The 23,359-nt window shown below is 33.5% G+C and overlaps 1 pseudogene; it reads right to left on the minus strand.

The window, feature by feature from the left end:
• Window positions 1-16,337: 16,337 nt before the first annotated feature.
• Window positions 16,338-16,844, minus strand: LOC149237713 (uncharacterized; annotated as a pseudogene).
• Window positions 16,845-23,359: the final 6,515 nt, after the last annotated feature.

The following is a 23,359-nucleotide window of genomic DNA, read 5'->3' on the forward strand; positions in this document are numbered from 1 at the left end:
TTTCTTCAAAATGCAATGAGGTTTCGAATGGAATTCTTCTTCTAGTTCCACCTGCATTATAGACCAGTCAATCACATGATCAACATCCTTCACATATTTCTTAAGTAATGAAACATGGAAAATATTATGGACTTTCACTATCAGAGGTAGTGCAAGTCTGTAGGCCACTAGTCCAATCCTCTCAAGGATCTCGAAAGGCTTGCAATATCAAGGTGCTAGCTTGGCACATGATCCAATCCTCAAGGAGTTGTTCTTGGGCTTGATGCACAAGTACACATGCTCCCTAACCTGAAACTCTTTAAATACCCTGTGATGATTTAAATAACTCTTCTGCATGTCCTATGCTACCTTCAAATTCCTCTTGATAGCCTACATTTCATGCTCCATATTTACCAACATATCCATTCCAATAAATACCCTATTCACTGGATCACTCCAGCTAACGTGAGTATTGTAATTCCTCCCATAAAGTGCCTTAAATAGACTCATCTTTAAGGATTCCTGATACCCATTATTGTATGCAAACTCTACCACTGGAAGATAATCTTTCCACTTTCATTGCTAATGCATGACATACATCCTCAACATGTCCTCAAGGAACATGTTAACCCTATTTGTTTATCCATTTGTCTACGGATGATTGGTTGTACTAAAGGCTAACTTTGTCCCCAAACCTGCAAACAACTCTTTCCAAAACCTGGAAGTGAACTTGGTATCTCTGTCTGACATAATCTTCTTAAGGATGCCATGCAATCTCGCTATCTCCTTGATGAAAATTTGAGCTATGTCACTAGCTATATTAGTAGACTTCACTGGAATGAAGTGACCTACTTTTGTCAACCTATCAACCAAAACCATAATAGAATCATGTTGTCTAGATGTCTTCAGCAAACCTATAATGAAGTCCATGGAATTGACCTCCCATTTCCATTCTGGAATTGGAATCGGCTATAATAAACCACCTGAGTGTTTGATCTCTACTTATACCTATTGACAATCCAAACATTTAGCCAAAAACTCATCCACTTCCTTTTTCAAGTTCGACCAATAGTAAACTTCTTTACAACTGTCAAAATCTTCTAATATCTCGGGTGACCTGAATATGCTTAACATGAAATTCCCTCAAGATAAGATTCTTTATCTCACTGTTTACTGGCACATAGATCCTATCCCTAAATCTCACCAAAGCATTTTCCATGAGATGATAATCCACATCTTAATCACATGTACCCTGTTGTTGTAACACGTGCTTAAGCTATTGGTACTTGTCATCCTACTGTCTTGCCTGCAAGATCTGGTCCTGTAAATTTCTCCCATATGAGCTCATAGTTGCCATGTGATTTACTTGTACTCTTATGCTAAGAGCATCTACAACCCTTTTCTCCTTACCCTTAATATACTCGATCTCGAAATCAAATTCACTGAGTGTGGCTAACCACCTAGCTTGGTATTCAGATTAGGTTGTTCAAACAAGTATCTCAACCCACTATGATCACTCATCAAAATGAACCTCCTGCCAAGAAGATACTGCCTCCACATCTTCAGTGCATGAATGATAGCTTCCAACTCAAAATCATGTGTCACATAATTTTTCTCGTGTTCATTCAGTTTCTTTGACTCATAACATACTACCTGTCCTTCCTGCATCAGAAATCCACCAAGTCCTCTTTTGCAAGCATCTGTACATACGACAAACTCTTTATTTGGATATGTGATCTTTATAACTGGGGCATTTGTAAGCAATTGTTTTAACTACTCAAAACTAGATGCACATTTCCTTTGTCCATTCAAATTTCTTTCCTTCTCTCTACAAATATGTAATAGGATAGGAAATATGTGAGAATTTATTGATGAACCTTCTGTAATAACCTATTAACCCCATAAATGATCTGACCTCATCCACATTTCTAGGAGGTCCCCATTCCATGATATCTCTGATATTTTCTGGGTCTACTGGTATACCTTCCTTGGAAACCACATGCCCCAAATAATTAACTTGTGTTTGAAATAAAATACACTTACTAAGTTTGGCATGCAATTGACGCTCTCTTAGAAATCTCAACATTGTTGCTGGATGTTCTGCATGCTCTTCCTCATTCTTAGAATATATCAATATGTCATCAATGAATATTATCACAAAATTGTCTAGGTAAGGACACAACACACTATTCATCAAACACATGAAAGTAGTTGGAGCATTAGTTAAACCAAAAGGAACCACAACAAACTCATAATACCCATACCTAGTCTGGAAGGCGGTCTCATAAATTTCCTCTTCTTTGGTGTGTACCTGATGATATCCTGATCTTAGATCAATAGTTGAGAACATTACTACTCCCTTCAACTGATCAAACAAATCGTCAGGTTGCGGTAAAGCGTACCTGTTCTTGATCGTCACCTTGTTCAAATTCATGTAATCAATGCATAACCTGAGAGTACCATCCTTCTTCTTCAAAAAAAAAATTGGTGCACCCCAAGGCGACACACTTGGCCTAATTTATCCCTTATTAAGAATTTCGTTAAGCTGAAATTTCAATTCCACTAATTCTAGAGTGCTCATCCTGTATGGTTCCTTCAATGCTTGTGCTACTCCTGTCATTAATTCAATATAAAAGACCACTTCCCTATGAGATGGTAACTCTAACATATCCGTTGGAAATACATCCTGAAACTGTCGCAAAACCATATACCTATTCAAGGCTTCAACATCCTTAACATCGTTCCTTTGTCTCTAGAAATATGAACTGAAAACAATACACACCCTTTCCTGCTACTATGCTTTTCCTGCATAGCTATAACCAATCTCACAGATGTAGGTTTCTTCTTACCTTGCAAGATTATCTTCTCTGCATCATTGTCTAAGCACTCAATAGCCTTATCATAGCAATCTACCTTAGTCCTGTGAGAGTACAACCAATCCATACCTAAAAATATAATGTGTGATCCCAATGGAAGCACATTTAGATGCGTTTATGTAGATATACCATTCAACTCAAATGCACAAGATCTTACGTAATGATGAACTCTTTTCTTAGTACCTGTAGTCAACTACACCAACCAAGACTCTGCATGCACTTCTTTATTCAAGCAACACTTATTCAACAGCCGAGACTGATATAACTAGATGTTTAATGATCATACTGCCTATTATCCAATGCTGCATAAATATGAGGAATACTCTGTCCAACATCCCCAACTGTTTGTGCCTCCTGAGCACTATAAATCTACAATATTCCACCTTGATATTGTGGACAATCTCTCCTATAATGATCCTTGCCATAAGTCCAACACTGGAAAGGATTCTTTCCATAACCCTTTTTTCTAATCCTCAGACTGAAATCCCTATCGTTTGTCCACTACATTAAATTTCTTTTACGACACAATATTCACCTTGTCATTTGTATCTTGAGGTTTTCCTCTCTTCTTAACCCACTTTTCTTTATTCTTCTCATTAACTTTCTTGTTAGGTCCCTATACTACTAGTGTAACATATTATTGTTATTAGTGCAACCCCCTTATTATATTGTTGTGCCCTTAAATTATTATTGTTATGTCGGCTCTGATTATATTATGACCCCTTAGACTCCTATATATAGAAATGAGGTCTTGTCATTTGTATCATCCAAGAATTATTCATTTGTGTAATGTAAAGGAGGTTTCCCCCTCAAAGAGGCTTATTTTGAAGGCGTTGAACTCTCTTTTCTATCTTTTTGTGAGCTAGCTTCATAACATTTGGTATCAAACCTTTGGATTCTAGGGTTTCACTGCTCCAAATAGGTCATCGTGGAATTTTCACTATAATTTTTTCACTACAAAGTTCTAGAAGCTAAAAACAAAACCCATTTGAGCCGAAATTGTTATAAACCTTGGGTCCAACTTTCAGATCTTGTCTCTTTATATTTTTTGAAATATGATTTGAGGAAGTTAGGGTTTTTGAAAGCTCCAGAATTCCATCTCAAACAGGTCATCATGGAATTGTCGCTACAAGTTGTTTTTTACGAAGGTTAAGAATCTAAAATTAAAATGCATTTGAGCCGAAATCTTGGTGAAGCTCGGGCCCGTATTTCAGATCTTGTTTCGCTATATTTGCAGAGATACAGTCCAAGACATTTAGGGTTTTTGCAGGATCCCTAATTATATCTCAAACAGGTGACCTAGGGAAAATTGTCATAACTGTCTTCCTAAGTATCAGATTGAAATTTCATAAGAAGTTACAAAAAGAGGATGACCTCTAGTTTTCTTTATAATAGTTTCAGGTCCTAATGTTGAAACAATGACACGTGGCATGTCATACAATTTCGCTCTACTAAACCAATATATAAATAGGTCATGGTAGGAGATTGGGCATAACTCTTTTTTCGGGAATCCAATTGCGATCAGACTTGCGGGGTTAGAAAGAGGACTCAGAGGTCTAGCACAAGCTGAAATTTTAGAAGTGGGAGATCCGCAATTACAGAGTTATAGTCGTTTCAAATTAAGCTCCTAAATTCAAGAAAAGGTGATATGAGGAAGGTTGATGGCAAGGATCCAATAAATTGGATACTATAGATGGAAAATATTTTGATCTACATGATGTACAACTGTTACAAAAGGTACATATTGCATCTTTATATTTAGAACTGAATCATTTTTTATGGTATAGAGGGCTTTGTTCTCGTAAAGCACTTGTCATTTGTGTTAGGTTGTGTTATATTCTTTCCACGACTAGCCCACATAGTTAACCGGGGGGTTAGAAGGGGGGCAGAGCCCCTGCTTCGTTGTGCCGATTGTGTAGCGGGGGGAGTCACAGGGGGTTTGAGGGGTGCAGATAACCCCACTCTATGGGGTCCGGAGCAACGCCCCAGAAAATTTTGGTTTTGGACCCTATATTAGGTTGGGCGAACCTACCTATGGTTTTGTGCATGTTTTTTGCACATGGTTTTGGACGCGATGGTTTTCGGTCCATGGTTTTGGACGCAATGGTTTTTGGTCCATGGTATTGGATGCTTCAGCATGTATAAATATGTATTGTAACATTGAAAGGAACATAAGGAAAAATCAAGCTGGTAGTCCCGATTTTGGGATCCAGTGGGAAAATCTTTGTGTATATGTGTTTTATGTGTTATGCTCTCGCATTGTTTATTTTCTGTGTTTTAGAATTCATATGCAGGTAATTTCTGTACAGGTTTAAAACCTACATTTGGTATCAGAGCTGTTTTGGCTTCAAGGGGACGGCTTTATTGCTGAGGGGTTTCACTCGGGCCCGTGGTAGACCCTGTTCAGTGGGAGATCTGCGTGATCGATTCTAGTGGTGAAATACGATGGCGAGCAGTGGAAAGATAGATATTAAGAAATTTAATGGTCAGAGTTTTGAGTTATGGAAACTCAAGATGGAGGATCTGTTGGTGGATAAAGATTAGTGGATCGTGGTAGATCTAGGTACTAAAGCAACGGGAGTGTCTGATGAAGAATGTAAGAAGTTGGATCGGAAGGCAAAGAGCACAATACGATTGTGTGTCTCGGATTTAGTATTACTGAATATATTAGGGGAAGCTATGGTGAAGGCTTTATGGGACAAGTTAGGGACTTTGTACCAATCTAAGTCGCTGGTGAATAAACTATTCCTGGGGAAAAAGCTGTATAACTTGAGGATGAAAGATGGAGACTTGGTGACAGAGCATCTGAATGCGTTTAATACTGTGGTAAGTCAGCTATCGTCTGTTGATATTAAAATTTTAGATGAAGATAAGTGCATCAGTTTGTTTTGTTCTCTACCAGATTCGTGGGATAGTCTGGTTATTGCAATAGGTAGCAATGCAACTGCCTTACAGTTTGATGAAGCAGTCTCATCCTTGCTGATGGAGGAGAGAGATGGAAAAATATGGAGAGCTTGTATAACTTGAGGATGAAAGATGGAGACTTGGTGACAGAGCATCTGAATGCGTTTAATACTGTGGTAAGTCAGCTATCGTCTGTTGATATTAAAATTTTAGATGAAGATAAGTGCATCAGTTTGTTGTGTTCTCTACCAGATTCATGGGATAGTCTGGTTATTGCAATAGGTAGCAATGCAACTGCCTTGCAGTTTGATGAAACAGTCTCATCCTTGCTGACAGAGGAGAGAGATGGAAAAATATGGTGATGCCTTGTTTGTACGAGGATGGACCCAGAACAGAAACAAAAATAAGTCATCGAGTGGGAGATCTAAATCTAGAGAGAGATCTAAATATCCAGGAAAACCTGTAAAGGTGGTGTGCTCGAAATGCGGAAAGGAAGGGCACTACAAAAGGGACTGTAAATCTAAAGCTTCTGATAAAGGAAAGGGATCTAATGATGCTCCTTCTGCAGAGGCGAAAAACACCTCAGATGAAGGTGGGGATGTGTACTTGGCTTCTTCAAGTACACATGTAGATCATGAGGCATGGTTGATTGATTCAGGTGCATCCTTTTACTTCACTCCCCATAGAGAGTGGTTCTGCGAGTATAAGAAATACGATGGTGGTTATGTCTTTTTAAGGGATGATAGGAAGGCTAGAATCATTGGTTGCGGAAAAGTAAAGTTGAAGTTGCAAGGTGGAAGGGTTAGAACACTTTTGAGTGTTCTACATATTCCTGCATTGGCCAGAAATATGATTTTTGTAAGCAAGTTGGATGATGTAGGTGTAAAAACATTGTTTGAGAAGGATACTTGCAAGATGGTTCGGGGAGCACTGGTATTGATGCGGGGAGTTCGGATTGGAACTCTGTACAAGCTACAAGGTAGCACTGTTGTTGATGGGTGCAACAGTTATATGGTTCCTAAAAGTGGAGCAGAAAATCTAGTGGTCTCTGGAGAGAAGACCGTGCTATGGCATCAAAGGCTTGGACATATTGGAGAGAAGGGCCTTCGAATACTTCATGGTAAAGGTATGGTAGAAGGTATGAGTAATAGCTCTATGGATTTTTATTTCTATGAAAATTGTGTATATGGGAAGCGGAATTGGGTGAGTTTCCCCTCTGGTGGTAAGAGGGCAAAACATATATTAGAGCTTGTGCATAGTGATGTGTTTGGACCTGTGAAGGTTCCATCACTGGGTAAGTCTGTGAACTATGTATCATTTATAGATGACTTCTCAAGGAATACATGGATATATTTCCTTAAGAAGAAATCTGAAGTCTTTGATAGGTTTAAAGAATTCAAGGCTTTGGTGGAAAACCAGACAGAGAAGAAGATAAAGGTGTCGAGGACAAATAACGGTGGAAAGTTTTGCAGTAAGGAATTTGAAGAATTATGTAAGAAGTGTGGTATAGCACGACAGAAGACTACTCCATATACACCTCAACAAAATGGAGTTGCAAAAAGAATGAACAAGACGTTGATGGAAAGGGCAAGAAGCATTTTTAGTGGTGCCAGGTTAGGACAGGAATTCTGGGCAAAGGCGATGGAGACAGCATGTTGCCTGGTCAATAGATCACCTTCATCAACATTGGAGGATAAGACTCCACAAAAGGTATGGACTGGTAAGAAAACCTCTCTTTCACATTTGAGGGTATTTGAACAATGTAAACTTTGAAACGGGAACTGATACTATTACCCGTTTTGTAGAGATAGCAAAAAAGTGACCCGATTTTGAAAAGGGGTGATGCAGAACACACATGTTTTTTTTAGAGCATAGTTTTTGGCACTTTAATTTTTTTTATGTACATTGCATTTTAGAATGGTAGTGATTTTCATGCTGATTTTAAAATGTGGTTATTCTGCATCAGAGCCTTTTTTTAAAAGACCTATTTTTTGACTTTAACTTTTCTAATGTATGAAATGTAAATAATTATTTTGTAAATTTAATAATTTTGGAAGTGGTCTTCTTCTTCATATTTTCTTGTTTTTATTTTTATTTGTAGTGAGGTTTTTATTGATTTGCATATTTAAAGAAGAAGGTCGATATTTTGTATTTTAGATATTTTACATATTTATACGTCGTTAATTAAATTTTCAATCCAAATGAAATAATTGTCTCTAGAAAACAAATATAAAATTATATATATAAAAAGACAAAAATAAAAAATAAAAAATAAAAAATGTTAAAATTTTTTTATCTTATAAACCATAAAACAATTTGAAAAAAAAAAAACAAAATATATATATATATATATATATATATATATATATATATATATATATATATATATATATATTAAGTAAGTAAAAATAAAGAAATAATAAAAAAAAAACATTAGCAAAAATGGAAAAAAAAAACTAGTTAAAAAAATATAGAAAATTAACGAAAAAAATTTAAAAACTACTAAAATTAATATTAAAAAAACAAAAATAAATTCAAATTATAAAAAAACAAAAAAAAAGTGTATTTTTTATTAAAAAAAAAATAATTATTTTTTATTAAACATACATATTTTATTTAATTTTTTTTTTTTTTTTAAACAATCTTTTTTATTATTGAAAAAAAAATTATAATTTTTTTTTAAACAATTTTTATTTTTATCTTTAAAATTACAAATTATTAAATGTACCTTTTATATTAAAAAAAATAATTTTTTAATATGGTTATTTATTTATTTATTTATTGATTTATTGATTTATTAATTATTATTATTATTATTATTATTTTTCTTTTATGTGAAAACTCTTTGACTATTAATTTAAAATTAATTTATCTACATTAATTAATTTAAACCTTTTTAATTAATTAATTTTAATATGGTAAAATTATTATTATTATTATTTTATTTTTATTTTTATTTTTATTTTTTGTGTATCAATTTCAACTTAATTTACACAAAGTTAATTTGAAATTAACCTATTTTAACATACTATTTTTTACCATTAAATAGACCTTGAATTAATTTTTATATTTCCAACCCTTGAATTCTCTAATTTTTTGATGAATATTTATATTACTAACTAATATTTTTATCTAACAATTTAAAATTAATTTTATTCTTATTAATTAATATATTTGAAATTAATTATTATTATTATTACTTATTCTAATATATATTTCTAACAATTTTAAATTAATTTAATTTATTAATATATTTGAAATTAATTTATTATATTATATTAATTCTATATTAATAACCGAATTTTCTTAAAAAATAAATAAATAAATACTCCTCATCATGGTCAAACTAGCCGTTATAACTAACTAATATTTTTATCTAACTGTTCAAAATTAATTTTATTCTTATTCTTATTAATTAATATATTTAAAATTATTTATTTATTTATTATTAATATTTTTAAGGATTTACTTATTATAATATATTAATTTTACTTATTCTAGTATACATTTCTAACAAATTTAAATTAACTTAGGTTTATTAATATAATTAAAATTAATTAATTTTATGATTTACTTATTATATTATATTAATTTATTCTGAAATTTCTTTTATATAAATAAAATAAATAAATAATATAAATTAATATAATACCCCTATCATGGTCAAACTAGCTGTTATCAGGTCAAATCCAGCTGTTGTCTTTTTAGCGGTTACCTTATCGAGAAATCTGAGTCATTGGATATTCTGCCCTGTCTATTTAAAGTGCTTAGCCAGATCTGCTCATTCAACTTGTCCTGACGATGAACCACACTGGTTGGTTCGAAACGCGTCGACAAAAATTTCTCCATGTGATTTTCGCTGAAGAATTCTTCAAAATTTTGATATGGATCACATAAATCTCAATTCAATAATTATTTTATCTTCTTTTACACCATTTCCTTAGTTCAAAGTATTCACAACGCTCATTGACTCATCACCATTCTAGTTTTGAAAGATAGGTTTTGGAGTTAGAGCAACCATTACAACTCTCATAACCTCTTTTCCTCTGGCCAATCCTTTAAAAGTATTTATCAAATCAGTAGATGTCGTTAGCATGAAGTTTTTTTGCAAGTGTACAAAAAATGCTTCACTTAATTTTCTAGTGACAAGCAACCCTAACAAAAAAATGGCTATTAATGTATTCTCTTGACTTGCAAAATAAATGTTAAAACCCTACTGTAAAATAACATGCAAATCAAAAATATAATAATAATGTAAGAACCCAATGGAAATATGAAAGAAAATTTTATTTTATTAAGCAAGTGTAAATTTTACACCTGATGAGGAGAGTTTGTAGACTTTGGTATACAAAATCTCCCTCTCCGAGATGGGTCCTTTGAAGGCCTTGTGCTTAATCTCTAAATCTTTCTCGCAATGTATGTGGTGGGCAAAGGATGGCAATGGAGACTTGAACTCAAGATGAGAGCTCAAATGTCATAAGACGATAATAGGGATGATGATAATCGTCATAGTGAAGAATGAGGAGAAAACCCCTCTATTTATAACAAAATATTGAGATAGATTGAGAATTAGAAAATAATAAAATATTATTGACTAAATCAAAATTTAGCTGTTGTGAATATTTTATTATATTTTTGGAGAGGTAAAAGATATTCGAAATGGTAAAATATATTTTATTTAGAAAGTGGCTAAAGTAATTAACAAATAAAAATGATTTATTAATTACTTTATGGTGATTAAGACAAATATGAATTGGAAATATTATTAAATAATGATTTAACAATTATCTCATGAGGGAAATAGGGGAATAATAAATAAATAATGATTTACTTAGCTATTCTCATAGGGATTTTTGGGTTTTAATGGGAAATAATTTAGGAAAATGGTTCACTAAAGTATCTCTTGAGGTGAAAGTGGGTTTTAATATGTAAAAACCCATCATACATGGTGTATTTTGATCAACCTAGTAAGACATGGCTAGATAATCATTTTTTGGGTGACAACAAATTTCTCCCCAACATAAGTCTTAGGAGCACATCATATGACCGAAATATGTTGTAGGTTCACTTTCAGGAGACACTGAAGGGGAGTCATAGAGATAGAGAGAGATCATTGAAACAATAGGAAGGACTGAAATTGATGGGCGCGAGACCTACTTGTTTGATAGAAGCATCCTTTTATTGATCAGTACAAGATCTCAATGATGTGGGCGAGGCATACCCATATTCGCCGAGACAATTGAGTACAAATGATAATGATGTGCTCAACAATATGGGTTTGAGAAAATAGAGTACATGACACATCATAAGATGGCATCAACTGGGCTAGAAAAAGATACAATGAAATAATGAATCCCATATACATAATTTCCTATAATATAGAAGTGAGGATTGATACAATGAAATGTGTAGATTTGAGTACGTAGGACATAATTGCCCCTAAGCTAATATGAGGGGGATATCACAAGCTGAACAAGAAACGACTCGAAAGATATGAATGAACCATCTAAATGGCATGTGCATGTTGTGGCCTTTGTGATTGGTTGAAACTGAGCTAGTCAAATCTACATAACTACATATGAGGCTGGAATCATGTATTATCATCTTTCGGGCATGTGGGGGTTTACTTGAAGGGCCACCATCTCATGAGGTTTGAAACATATCACACACACCTGGGGAATGTTGGTACAATCTGTTGGATCACTGAACCATCAATCATATGATTCTCAATCATGCGATAAGGAGTTGGATATGATGATGATTCCCTTTGAGAAACAACCAAGTCAAAGGTCAATGATGATTCCCTTTGCTTTATCCAAGGTGCCAAATTTTTTTGAAGGCTAGAACCAAGGTACATTTCCCTTTAGACCATTCCCTTGGAATATATGTGCTAAAGTCAATAGAAGAAGGATTGCCAAATTTGAGGTAATGAGGAGTCCTCAATAAAGGCACGAGGATCATAGCATTGTTAATGATAGATAATGACACCAGGGATAATGATGGGGAAATAATGGAACTGGTGGACTTATGACTTCCCTTGTGAGAGAAAAATATGCAAGGTTGACCTGGTAGTGGCTGACACAATTTCAGAGGGGATGGTTAAATACTCATACGAAGGCTTTTAAAAGACAATTCATGATAGTTGGAAGCCAAATGTGAGAAAAATGGGATGAGTGCAATGCATGGATGGATACTATACTATAACAGGACTCAATGGGACTCTGAACATACTTTATGGATGTAGGTGTCACTCATCTCCAATACTCTCAAAAAGGGTGACCTTTGATGCTTCCACATGGGAAAGGCCTATAGGGGATCATAAAAACATGAGTAAATAGTGGTTACTCATGATGAAACTCAACAAATAGGTTGACAAGTGTGAAGGAAAAGTGGTGCCAAAGTAAGATCCACTCATATGGAGAGATTTGGTTTTAATAGGCGGAAAAGTGAGACTTTGTGGAAAAATGGCTTCGTGGGGAAGTTTCAAATTACCGGAAACAAAGAGAGACCCATATAGAGCTCAATGAGAGATTTCCAATGGTGCTAACAATTTTTCAAACTGAGGTATGGTTTTCTCATAATGGCCAATGGAAAAAAAAAACTAGGGTTTTTCCTATAAAAGGGCTTCTTTCCCCCAATTCCAATTTATTTGCACATTGAGTTGTTGGAGAATTTGGAGAGGATGAGGATGTTCTAAATCTTGGCAAGATCGTAGTAGACAAACCAAACATTGTATTTTAGATCTATGACTTTCAGGTAAGTGGCCTTACTTGTTGAAAAATGGCCTTAATGCTTCTTGGAAGGATGGTTCCTGGTGAAGAATCAAGGTAAAAAAGGAATACACGAATGAAATACTAGAGAAGGTATAGGGTCATCCCTGCCCTCCAAGTCAAACATGGGGACATGGTATGATGGTAAGTGTGATATCAGATAGAGTGGAATATTTGAAGATATGGTATCAATAATATATAATATGTGATGTGTATATGATTCACTAGAGAGTTCGGTAGGATAAACTATCCAAGGAATGAAGGGATAATCAACCATACCTAGATCGTTGAGGTCTAGGCTAAGACTGATATTCAGATTAATAACATTGTCCTAAGGATAAACCACATTAGCTGGTTCGAAAAGTCGACCCAACCCTTACAATGTGATTAATCAGAAAGACTGTTCTCTACATTATGGATCACAAAAGTCTTAGATCTAACATTAAAAATGTAAACAAAAATAAAAAAAAATTAAAAAGGGGGAAATTTCTTCAAAATTAGACATAATTTAAAAAAAAATTAAATTAACCAATAAAAAAAACAAAAACAATTTTTTTTTAAGTTAAAAAAATTAAATTAAATAAAAAGTATATAATTAAAAAAACAAAATTATAAAATTAAATAAAATTATAAAATTAAAACAAAACAATTAAAAAAAATTAAAGAAACTAAAATTAAAATTAAAAAAATTATAATTAAAATTTAAAAATTAAAAAAAAAATAAAATTTAAATTAAAAAGAAATAGAAAGAAAAAATGAAAAAAACTTGCTAAGTGGCAAGGCCAATTCCAATAATTGGCCTACCACCCCTAGGATGGACCGATTTTTTTCTGTTTGTTTCTAATTTTTTTCTACTCTAAATTTTTTATTTTTTTAATTTTTTTTTCAATTTTAATTTATAATTGTTTTCTTTTTCAATGTAATTTATTTTAATTTTATAATGTTCCCCCTTTTTTTAATTTAATTGTTTTTTTTAATATAAATTTTTTTATTTTTAGTTTATTTTTTAATTTTGTTTTTTATGCGTTTTTTTTTTTTAACTTAAAAAAACTTGTTATAAATGTTTTGTTTTTTTTGTTTTTAGGTTAATTTTCCAATTTTTTTCTTTAATATATATATATATATATATATATATATATATATATATATATATATATATATATTACATTTTTATGGGTTTTTTTAATATTTGAGTTATTTTTTCGTCATGTTTTATTTTATTTTATTTTTATGTTTTATTACCAATATGAAAATCACCAGCATTTAAAAAAAATATCCACACTTAGTACATTAGATAATTTAAAGTGTAAAAAATAAACCCTCTAAACAAAAAAGGTTGGTGTTGCATCAACACTTCAAAATCAAGATGCAAATCACTAACATTTTATAAAACATGTTTTACTTGATACATAAAAAATTGAAAGTGCAAAAAAATAAGTCCTCTAAAAAAATGTGTTGATGTTGCTTTAACAACATTCAAAATCAGCATGAAAATCACCAACATTTAAAAAAAAAATGTTCATACTTGATACATAAGAAAATTTATAGTGCCAAAAATATGCTCCAAAAAAATGTGTGTATTCTAAATCACCACTTTTTAAAATCGGGTGATTTTTTGTTACCTCAAAAAAAAGGGTTCTAGGTAATTTTCTTGTTTGATCGGTAATTATGGTATATGTGTCTCTCTTGTTTTATGCATTTCTATATTTGTGTTTTCGCAATATTTTGTGTATTTCATTGCTTCGTTAATTAATTTCTAAGAGGCAGATTTGGGTAAGGTGACTTACACCTCAAGAATATTAGGATTTAGTTGAATACCAAATTCAGAGACCATGCTCATAACATGGGAGAGGTCAGGACAATTATTGAATCCTTGTCCTTTCCCCCTCACCAGATGCTTTTACAACAAAAATGAATTCTTGTTGAGGTTGTTGTGGAACTAAAGCAAAGGAAGGGGCAATAGCAACAATTTGTACCCGAGTCAAAGCCATGTAAGGTTTGAGCGAGTCAGGAGGAGTGTTTGCAATAGGATTGATGTACCAAACTGGGATCCCCAAAGTCATGTTAGGAAGAATCAACATAGTCATTACAGGAGTAGAAAATATTCTTGGTAGTGAAAATAAGAAAGGTATCTTACCAAAGGGGTATTGACCTGGAGGAGCTCCTCTAAAAGGAGGAGGGCCAAAAGAAAAACCACCTCAAGGGAAATGGTATGGAGGAATTTTTCTAGAAGGATGAGTTGATTATTCAGCAACAGATTATTAGGGAGTTGATTGTTGGGAATATGTATCAAATTTCCTATTGGCAGCCCGTGATGCTTGAAGCATGCAAACACTTGAGATAGGCTCTCAGAAACAAGTTGTGGGCCATAATAAGCCCCAAGCAGTGTGGAATCTTTATAGACTCCAGGGGGAACATTGGTTAAGATAGGAATGGTATTCTGAGGAGAAGTTTGAGACCGAGGGTCATAACAATTCAGTTGATTGATAGTGAAGATCTTTCCATTATGGGGAAAGCATATCTTGCGAAAGACAAAAGATGCGACAATTTAAATGGCGTATGTGTAACTACGACCAAACAAGAGGTTATAATATAAAGATGCATTGATAACTTAGATATCAATAATGATTTCCTTGCCAACAACAATGATGGGTCAAGACATTTACATCACAACATTTACAAGATATTTACATCACAACATCTACAAAACATTTACATCACAACATATGCAACGCCATATCTATGACAAGCACCATATTCACTCACAACTTTACATGATAAAAAATACATACTCATTAGACCTTTACAATTTATGTGACGCTTACAAGAAATTGCTTCACATTACATAATGACTAACAACACCTTCAACACTCTTTGCCATCAATGACAACTTTTCCAATAATCTCCCTCTTTTGGTATTGATGACAACATTGATTTAGTCCTCCCCCTTTTATCCCAAGAATCATTTCTTAGCTCCTTAAGAATTTATTATCTGTATTTCTCCTAACCTATGCTTACCTCCCCCTTTGACATCAATGGAAAGGGGCTCCAAAGCATGTCAACACTTACATTTTCAATAACATACTTGACCTCATAGTTTAGGGATTTATATTCCCTATTTCTTCACAACTTGTTGCATCTCTTTCTAGCTATTAACCTTGTAAAAAGTGTGCTCCTGGTTCGCAAATAGCTAAAGGAAAATTCTTTATAATTCAAACTTGTTATTCCTCATAACCAAGCTTGTCTTTTGTGTGAGATAAGATGATCTCATACAAATATCATAAGTCAAAATCTGGATCTTCTTGCAATTTAGTCCAGTCTATATTTTCTACAAAAGAGTTTCTACCATCAACAACCAACAATGGTGGCCATACATATGACTATTACTATGAACAAGTTCTTTGACAAGAATAAAATAGACTTGATACTCTGAATACATTTTCAAATAATGAAGATATTGAGACCAAATCCTTTCTTCCATAAATAGACACAAGGAAAAGTAGGCAATGTATAGACTATCTTGCAAGAGAGAATGCCACAAATGTAGGATTGAAAAGCATATGATGATTACAAGAAAACATTGTTACTTCAAATATTCGTATGTTGAACTTCCAAATCTAGGACTGAAGAGGAATTTCTCTTTATGCTATGTAGGAATGAAAAAAGGTGTTTCCTAAGTTCCTACTATTTTATGTTAATTTGATGAAGACATAAACTTGAAATACTTTACAGGACCTGCGAAACCTCAAAATATTAGTAAGGCATTGATCAAGGATTGATAAGTCAACTACATTAGTGTTATTTTGAACTAACCATTACTTGGCATGATATTGAAAAATGATAAATCTCATTTTCGTCAAGCACATCAACCTCTACCTCAAAAACATAACAACAAAATGGCTTGAAAACTTCATCTCTTAATTTCATTTGTAGCTTCAAGAACACTATTATAATTATTGTTGTATCGATTTCTTTGTTTCTTACAATCGTTTCTATTGTATCAATTGCCTCATGTTTTCTGCAATCCTTTGCATTCTATGGTCTTCCACAACTTTACAATTGATAAAAAACATGGCCCAATATTGAGTTACATATATTTCATGTCTTTGGTAGTCATTCCAAAGAGTCATAAAACACACTAGGTAGTTGAGCAATGCGTGAGATTTGCTGCATTATCTTTTGCATAGCACCCAAGTCTCATCCTTGTCATCCATCTCTAGATCATAGCATTCTGGCTTCACAAGGTGTTCTATTCATCATCATCTGAAATAATTTGGTCCATACCATGGGAGTAAGATAACTCTTCAAAACCCATGGAAGTCCACTTCTCCACCAAACCACATTCTTTGACATGCACATTTCTCAAGCTTTTGTTATTGATTCCATGGCATTGAGTCTACTCAAGCTTGTATGATTTGGCACTCTAACACATACACAAATATTATGGCATCACTAGGTATCCTATAATATTCTCTAGCTGTGTAGTTATCCTATGACATCCGTTACTAGATAAGAAAATAGCAATGAATGTCTATGGTTACTAGACAATGGCTACAACAACCATATCATATGTAACAAATATAGTTTTTCAAGTTTTGATGAAACAATTAAATTATGTTCGGTGATCATAATCTTGTTAGTGCCTTAGTTAAAGGTACTATTATAGTTGTAACTAGGAAAAATGGAAAAAATACATTCTTGATGTCTATTATATTCAAAATCTGAAAAAGAACTTGTTGAGTGTAGGATGAAGAGTGAAAATGGTTTTGAAGTCAAGTGTAAAGGTCCTAGTTTCACAATTATTAATAGACCACCCAATCAAAGAGTCATATCAAGGATCCAAATGACCAAAAATAGGTTGTTTTCTTTGCTCATGATAATTTCAAGCACACATTACAATATGCTCAGTTTGTAATAAGTTTTGACGAAACTTGGTTATGGCATATTAGATATGTCCATTTAGCTTTTAACAATATTGATCTTTTGCAAAACAAGTTTATGGATTTAGGTCTACATGAGATAGACGTCCATTGTAATCCATGTGAAATTTGTATCCTTTCCAAACATAAAGAAACGACTTTCCAAATGTTTCCGACTATTGAGCCAACATTCCATTTGAACTAATACAAATACCTTTTTGGTCTAATGCAAACCTAGTGAATAGGATAATTTTTTCATTTTCTAACATTTATTGATGATTTCAGTAGAATGACAAGGGTCTTGTTCGTCAAAAACAAATTTGATACATTTGGAAAATTAAAGCAATCCAAAACCATAGTAGAGAAGCAAAGAGAAAAGAAAATTAAAGTGTTAAGATCAGATGGATGAAGTGAATATGATTCCAAAGAATTTGTAGCATATTGCAAGGATTAAGGTATCAAGAGGGAATTTACAAAAGGGTACACTCCACAACAAAATGGAGTAGCATAAAGATAAAATCAAACTATCATTAATATGACCAGAAGCATGTTGAAGGAAAATAATTCTCCTAGTGAGGTATTAGGTAGAAGTAGTAGCATGTTCAATTTATGTTTTGAACAGATCACCAACCAAAAGTATCAAAACATAGTTCCTTTATAAGCTTGGAGAGATGTGAACACAAGTGTATCACACTTGAGTATCTTTGGTTGTGTAGCCTATGGACATTTGAGGAGGATATTGGATGATAGGATTGAAAAGTACATATTCATTGGATATAATGAAGAATCCAAGGCTTAAAATTTGTACAATCCTTGTACCAGGATAAAAAATTATTTCAAGAGATGTTAAATTCCTTTAAAATCAAGCATGGAATGATCAAGATAAAGGGACAAACAAGAATCAAATTTCTCCACATGCATTTGAAATACGTGATGCAAGAAAAGTAGAAAATCCACTACAAGGATTTCCACACCTACAAGTTCTAGATGAAGATGCAAACTAAGGAAGATAGAGTGTGCACAGTCCATCCTCAAGCAATGAAATTTAATTCACCATTCCATAGAAAACAAGAAGTTTTAGAGAGATTTATGAATAATTAGGTAATGAACAAGTACATTTTCTTTACTGTCTTTCCATCCAACACATTTTGAAAAAACAATCAAAAATAAAGAATGGGTTGAAGCTATGAATGAAGAAATTGCAGCCATTGAGAGGAATGATACATGGAGTCTTGCAGATCTACAAGAAGGAAAAAGATCATTAGAGTCAAATGGGTCTATAAGACCAAGGTTAATGAAAGGGTGGAATTGAAAAGCATAAAGGTAGATTGGTACAAAAAGGCTTTGCATAAAATCCTGGATTGGATTATGAAGAAACCTTCAACCTAGTAGCAAGATTGGAAACTGTCAAAATAATATTAGTAATATCAATAAAGAATCATTGGCTAGTTTATTAAATGGATGTCAAATCAACATTTTTAAATGATATCTTGAAGGAAGAAGTTTATGTAGATAAACCTCCAGCGTATGATATCAAGGGTCAAGAACATAAAGTTTAAAGGTTACAAAAGGTTTTTTATGGTTTAAAACAATCCCTCAAAGTATGGTACAATATAATTGATTCATATATGCTCAACAAAGGATTCAAACACAACAATAATGAACCCATTCTATATATTAAAACAAATATGCAAGGCAATATTATAATTTTTTGTATTTATGTTAATGATATGGTTTACATAGGAAATTTATAGCTTGAAGGTTTTCAAACAACCACGGAGAAGGAATTTGAGATGACCAATCTTGGTCACATGGAATATTTTCTTGGAATAAAAGTTGATTAGGTTGAAAAGGAATCTTCATTCTTAAAAAAAGTATATGCAAAGGATAAATTTTGACAAGATTCAAGATGAGTGTATGTAATCTAACATAAACACCAATTGTCCTAGGAACCAAGCTAAGCACAGATGACAACATTCTGGCAATTAATTCCACTTTATATAAGAATCTAGTAGGAAACCTAATGTATCTCATAGAAACGAGGCCTGACATAATGTATTCAATCAGTATTATATCCAGGTTCATGGAGTCACCAAAAGAAACTCATTGGAAATCCTGAGTTGAAGATCACTCATTTCATATTTTGCACTACAAGTGGAGTAGACATGCCCAAAGCCAACTATTTGCTAACAAGGCTTCTTAACATATTCCCTAGTGTTAAGAGAGTCATGATTTACCAACAAGGATGCTTCATCAGAGGAACCAATCTCTGCGTGGATGAAGATATGGCTGAGAACAATCGAGGAGTTCGGATTTTGGTCATCTTCGATGAAATCATGGTTGTTACATTCTATGACCTCTCTAAAACTCACCTCAATAGTATGGTAGCTACTATATCTTTGACAATGGTGTAACTACCCTCACTGTGGGAGTTGATCTCATATCTCAAGTGGAGAAACCCTCTTTTAGGCTGATATGGACAACTAATATGGATATTTAACTTGATTGGTTTGCAAAATTACTTAAGTGTGAATGAGAAATTCACTTAATCAATGCTTAGGAACAATCATAAAGTTGAAAATGAAGCAATAATAGTAGAATATAGAGAATTAAAGAAAACAAGTAATTCACCCAATGTTTGGGCTACATCTCTAGGTCCAACTTCCAACCAGGGACTGCTTCTATTAGCCTAAAAAAATTGACGTTACATCAAGCATCAAGCCTTCAACCAACATAAAAAATTATTTGTCTGTACTAGAAGGTGAGTGGGTTTCCCAAAACCACAACTTCCTCCAAAATATGCTCCAAATTGAGTTACAAATCCACCTTTTACAAACTACGTAGAGCTAATTATAACTTAAAATAGTTAAATCAAAGTTCTTTGTGAAAAATCCTCCTTATGGCACAATGGAAAAACCTTGATATATTTAAATGTTGGGGCACTAATCGACTCGAGGTCAAGCCTGCAACATTGTGCTCCCTTCAACAATTTACATATCAAAACCAATTTTTATTTCCATACCAATCAAGGTGTCTAATCTTGGTTTATTGATTAGAGGATTGTTGCAAGTCATTTCTTTCTTGTGGGAGGTTCTAGTTTCGAGCTCATAGACTTTCACATTTGGCAATTTGTTATAAAAAAGGTTTAAATTTAGTGATTGGTGAAGGTTTCAACAAGTATATGGCTAACACAATGGTTATGTTCATTTTTTGGTAACTTGGTGGGAGCTCAGTGATTTGACTCATGTTGACTCCATTTTGAGTCGAGCAACACTTTATATAGAAGCTCCACACATATGTTATTGAGTACCATCGAGTGGTCCAATGGCCATTGATGTGCTTTCCCTCATCAAGATTTGCAGTTTGATTCACTTCTTGACCTTTCTGCAACTACTTGATGGAACCTTCTTAGCCAATCGAAGGCTTCCACATGGCAGCATATGGTTGGTCCACATCCTTCTACCTACTCAACACTACCAAATCGGCTTGTTAATTTGGATGCCACATCACTCTGCCATGTCATTAGCCCATGTTGTGTGTCACCTTCTGATTGGGCCACCTATCTACCATGTTGGCATAATCATTATGCCATGTCAACAATACGTCATCTACCACATTAGAGCCAAGTCATTTTTCGTATGGTAAACTACCATGTGTCTGATGTTTTTTCTCCCACATGTTCTATATGAATGCCACTTGTCACTCTATATGGTTTCCACACGTCCTTTAAGGGACTGCTGTGTGGCACACCTCTAACCCCATTTTTGCTTCTTTTACAAAAGCTTGAAAACATGATATTTTCCTCATATAGATTTTGTTTAAGTCCATTCAAGTGGTTTTATAAAGTTCTTGTTGAGCTCTATGCAGTGGAAACCTTTGCATCAAGTTTCGAGACCTTCTAATTTTGATATATTCTGGATTCTCCAGTATCAACTTCCGAGACAATACTTCCCAACGATGATAGAGCCATTGAGTTAGGTCTCACCTTCCATCTTCTTAAGGACATTCTAGGACTTATCTCCAAGAACATATAAACAAGTCTAGTTGGGGCCTTCCAGTAGTTTAGAATCTCTGACAATAACTAATTATCTTGAATCATGATTGAAGTAAATATCTTCTAAGCAAGGGAGGATCAAAGGAGTAAGCTTCAACAAACATCGATTGGATAAGTTTCACAGTTGTGTGGTCCCTCTTGGTAGGATGTTTTCTAATGATGAAATTGACTCTTCTTTCATTACATTACATGGTCTAGATGGGGACAACAAAGAGTGAGAGTGAGGGAGCTCAATCAAATCAGTGCTTGTAGTAATCCAAGGTTATCCTCAACAGGTTGTGTTGAATCAGAATTATGGAGCAATGGAGCAAACAAGAGAAATGAAACGGTGAATTAAGCAATGAAATGGACTAATAAAGAGAGTGGAACATTTTGTCATATTAATTTATTAATAATAAAGTTCATAACATGTAAGATTAAAGTTCAAGTTAATCTGAATCTTCTATTGAAAGCAACAATGAAAAATATTTAGAAAAAATTAAATCTCTCTTATCCAATTTTTTTCTTAAATTAAATTAGAATTATAAAAACCTCATTACAATATGAAACACTTATTACCAAATAATATTTAAAAAAAATATCATTATTAAAAAAAAATCCATTTATAACATTATTTTTTTAATTGTATATCATTTCTCACACTATGTTCTCAAATCATCATAACTATGTACTCACATACCTATTATAAAATATGTAAGAGAAAAGTATTAAACTATCACAATAAAAATGAAACATGTACGTGTTTTAAGCTTCATAACATTAAATCGAGAATCATTTTAAAAGCATCTTACTTTTGAAGTATAAGATCTGTTCCTCCCACAAATGAGAAATGGAAAATTAATAAAACTATTTGGATAAAAAATTACTTGCTATCAACCTATAGGGTTATTCAAAAGAATCTTACAATGATTTGATATTTCAGTTTTTTTAACATAGAAAGTTAGCGAGGCGATTCAAAGTGATACGATGAAAGATGATATTTACGTCGTAAGGCGTTCCCCTCTGAAATCAACACCCCTAGCTGCTACCGTGTGCAATTATGGACCATCGCTTATCTATGTTAGACGATAGAAGCATCTTCTACCGTCAGATTAATAGCTAAAAATAGTTACTAACTCCCAGCAACTATATAGCGAAGATGGATACCTCCACGTGGTTACTAACTCCCCAGCAATTGCACGACGAAGATTGATACTCCACGCGGTTAATAACTCCCCAGCAATTGCGCGGCGAAGATCGATACGGTTACATGGACGCTCCTTCTGCTCTGTATCGACTCTTCCACGCCTCTTTCTCAACGGCCCCACGTTCCTCGCAGTTTCTCCCACCAACACTAATAATAGATATTCCAGAACGAATGGTTTGGAACGACTACACGTGTCCCTTTACGAACGGACCATCTTACCCTTGCTGCCATTTAAATATGGCGACACGCCTCTTCTTCTTCATTGCATTTTACAGTATTGGCTGATTTTCCGAACGCGATCGCTGTGCTCTCTTCCGTTTGATTTCCTTCAGGTATCAGTTTTCTCTATCTTTTTCGTCTTTCATGCAGTCGACCATTCTGTCTATCTTTGATCTTTGTTTCGAATCCTTTCCCTATTGTCTTCCGCTTTTTCTTCCAGATTTTAGACATATAGATGTTGTCAGGTTATGCTCTTTCTGTTAACTTTTCTTTGTATCCCACAATGATTCATTTTTCTCTCTTGTTTTGGTTTTAAATTATTTAACTTGCTCGAGATCTGTAAAAGATGATTTCAGCTACGAGTGTAGATTGCAAAATTCGGGAGATTTTTTGGCTTATTTACGCCTTTAAATGTTAATCAGGGTTTCTAATTATGCTCCGTGATTACGCAG

This window comes from Pinus tabuliformis, chromosome 8 (assembly GCF_031772625.1).
Source record: "Pinus tabuliformis cultivar Carrire ecotype Pingquan chromosome 8, CPIR1, whole genome shotgun sequence".
NCBI lineage: Eukaryota > Viridiplantae > Streptophyta > Pinopsida > Pinales > Pinaceae > Pinus > Pinus tabuliformis.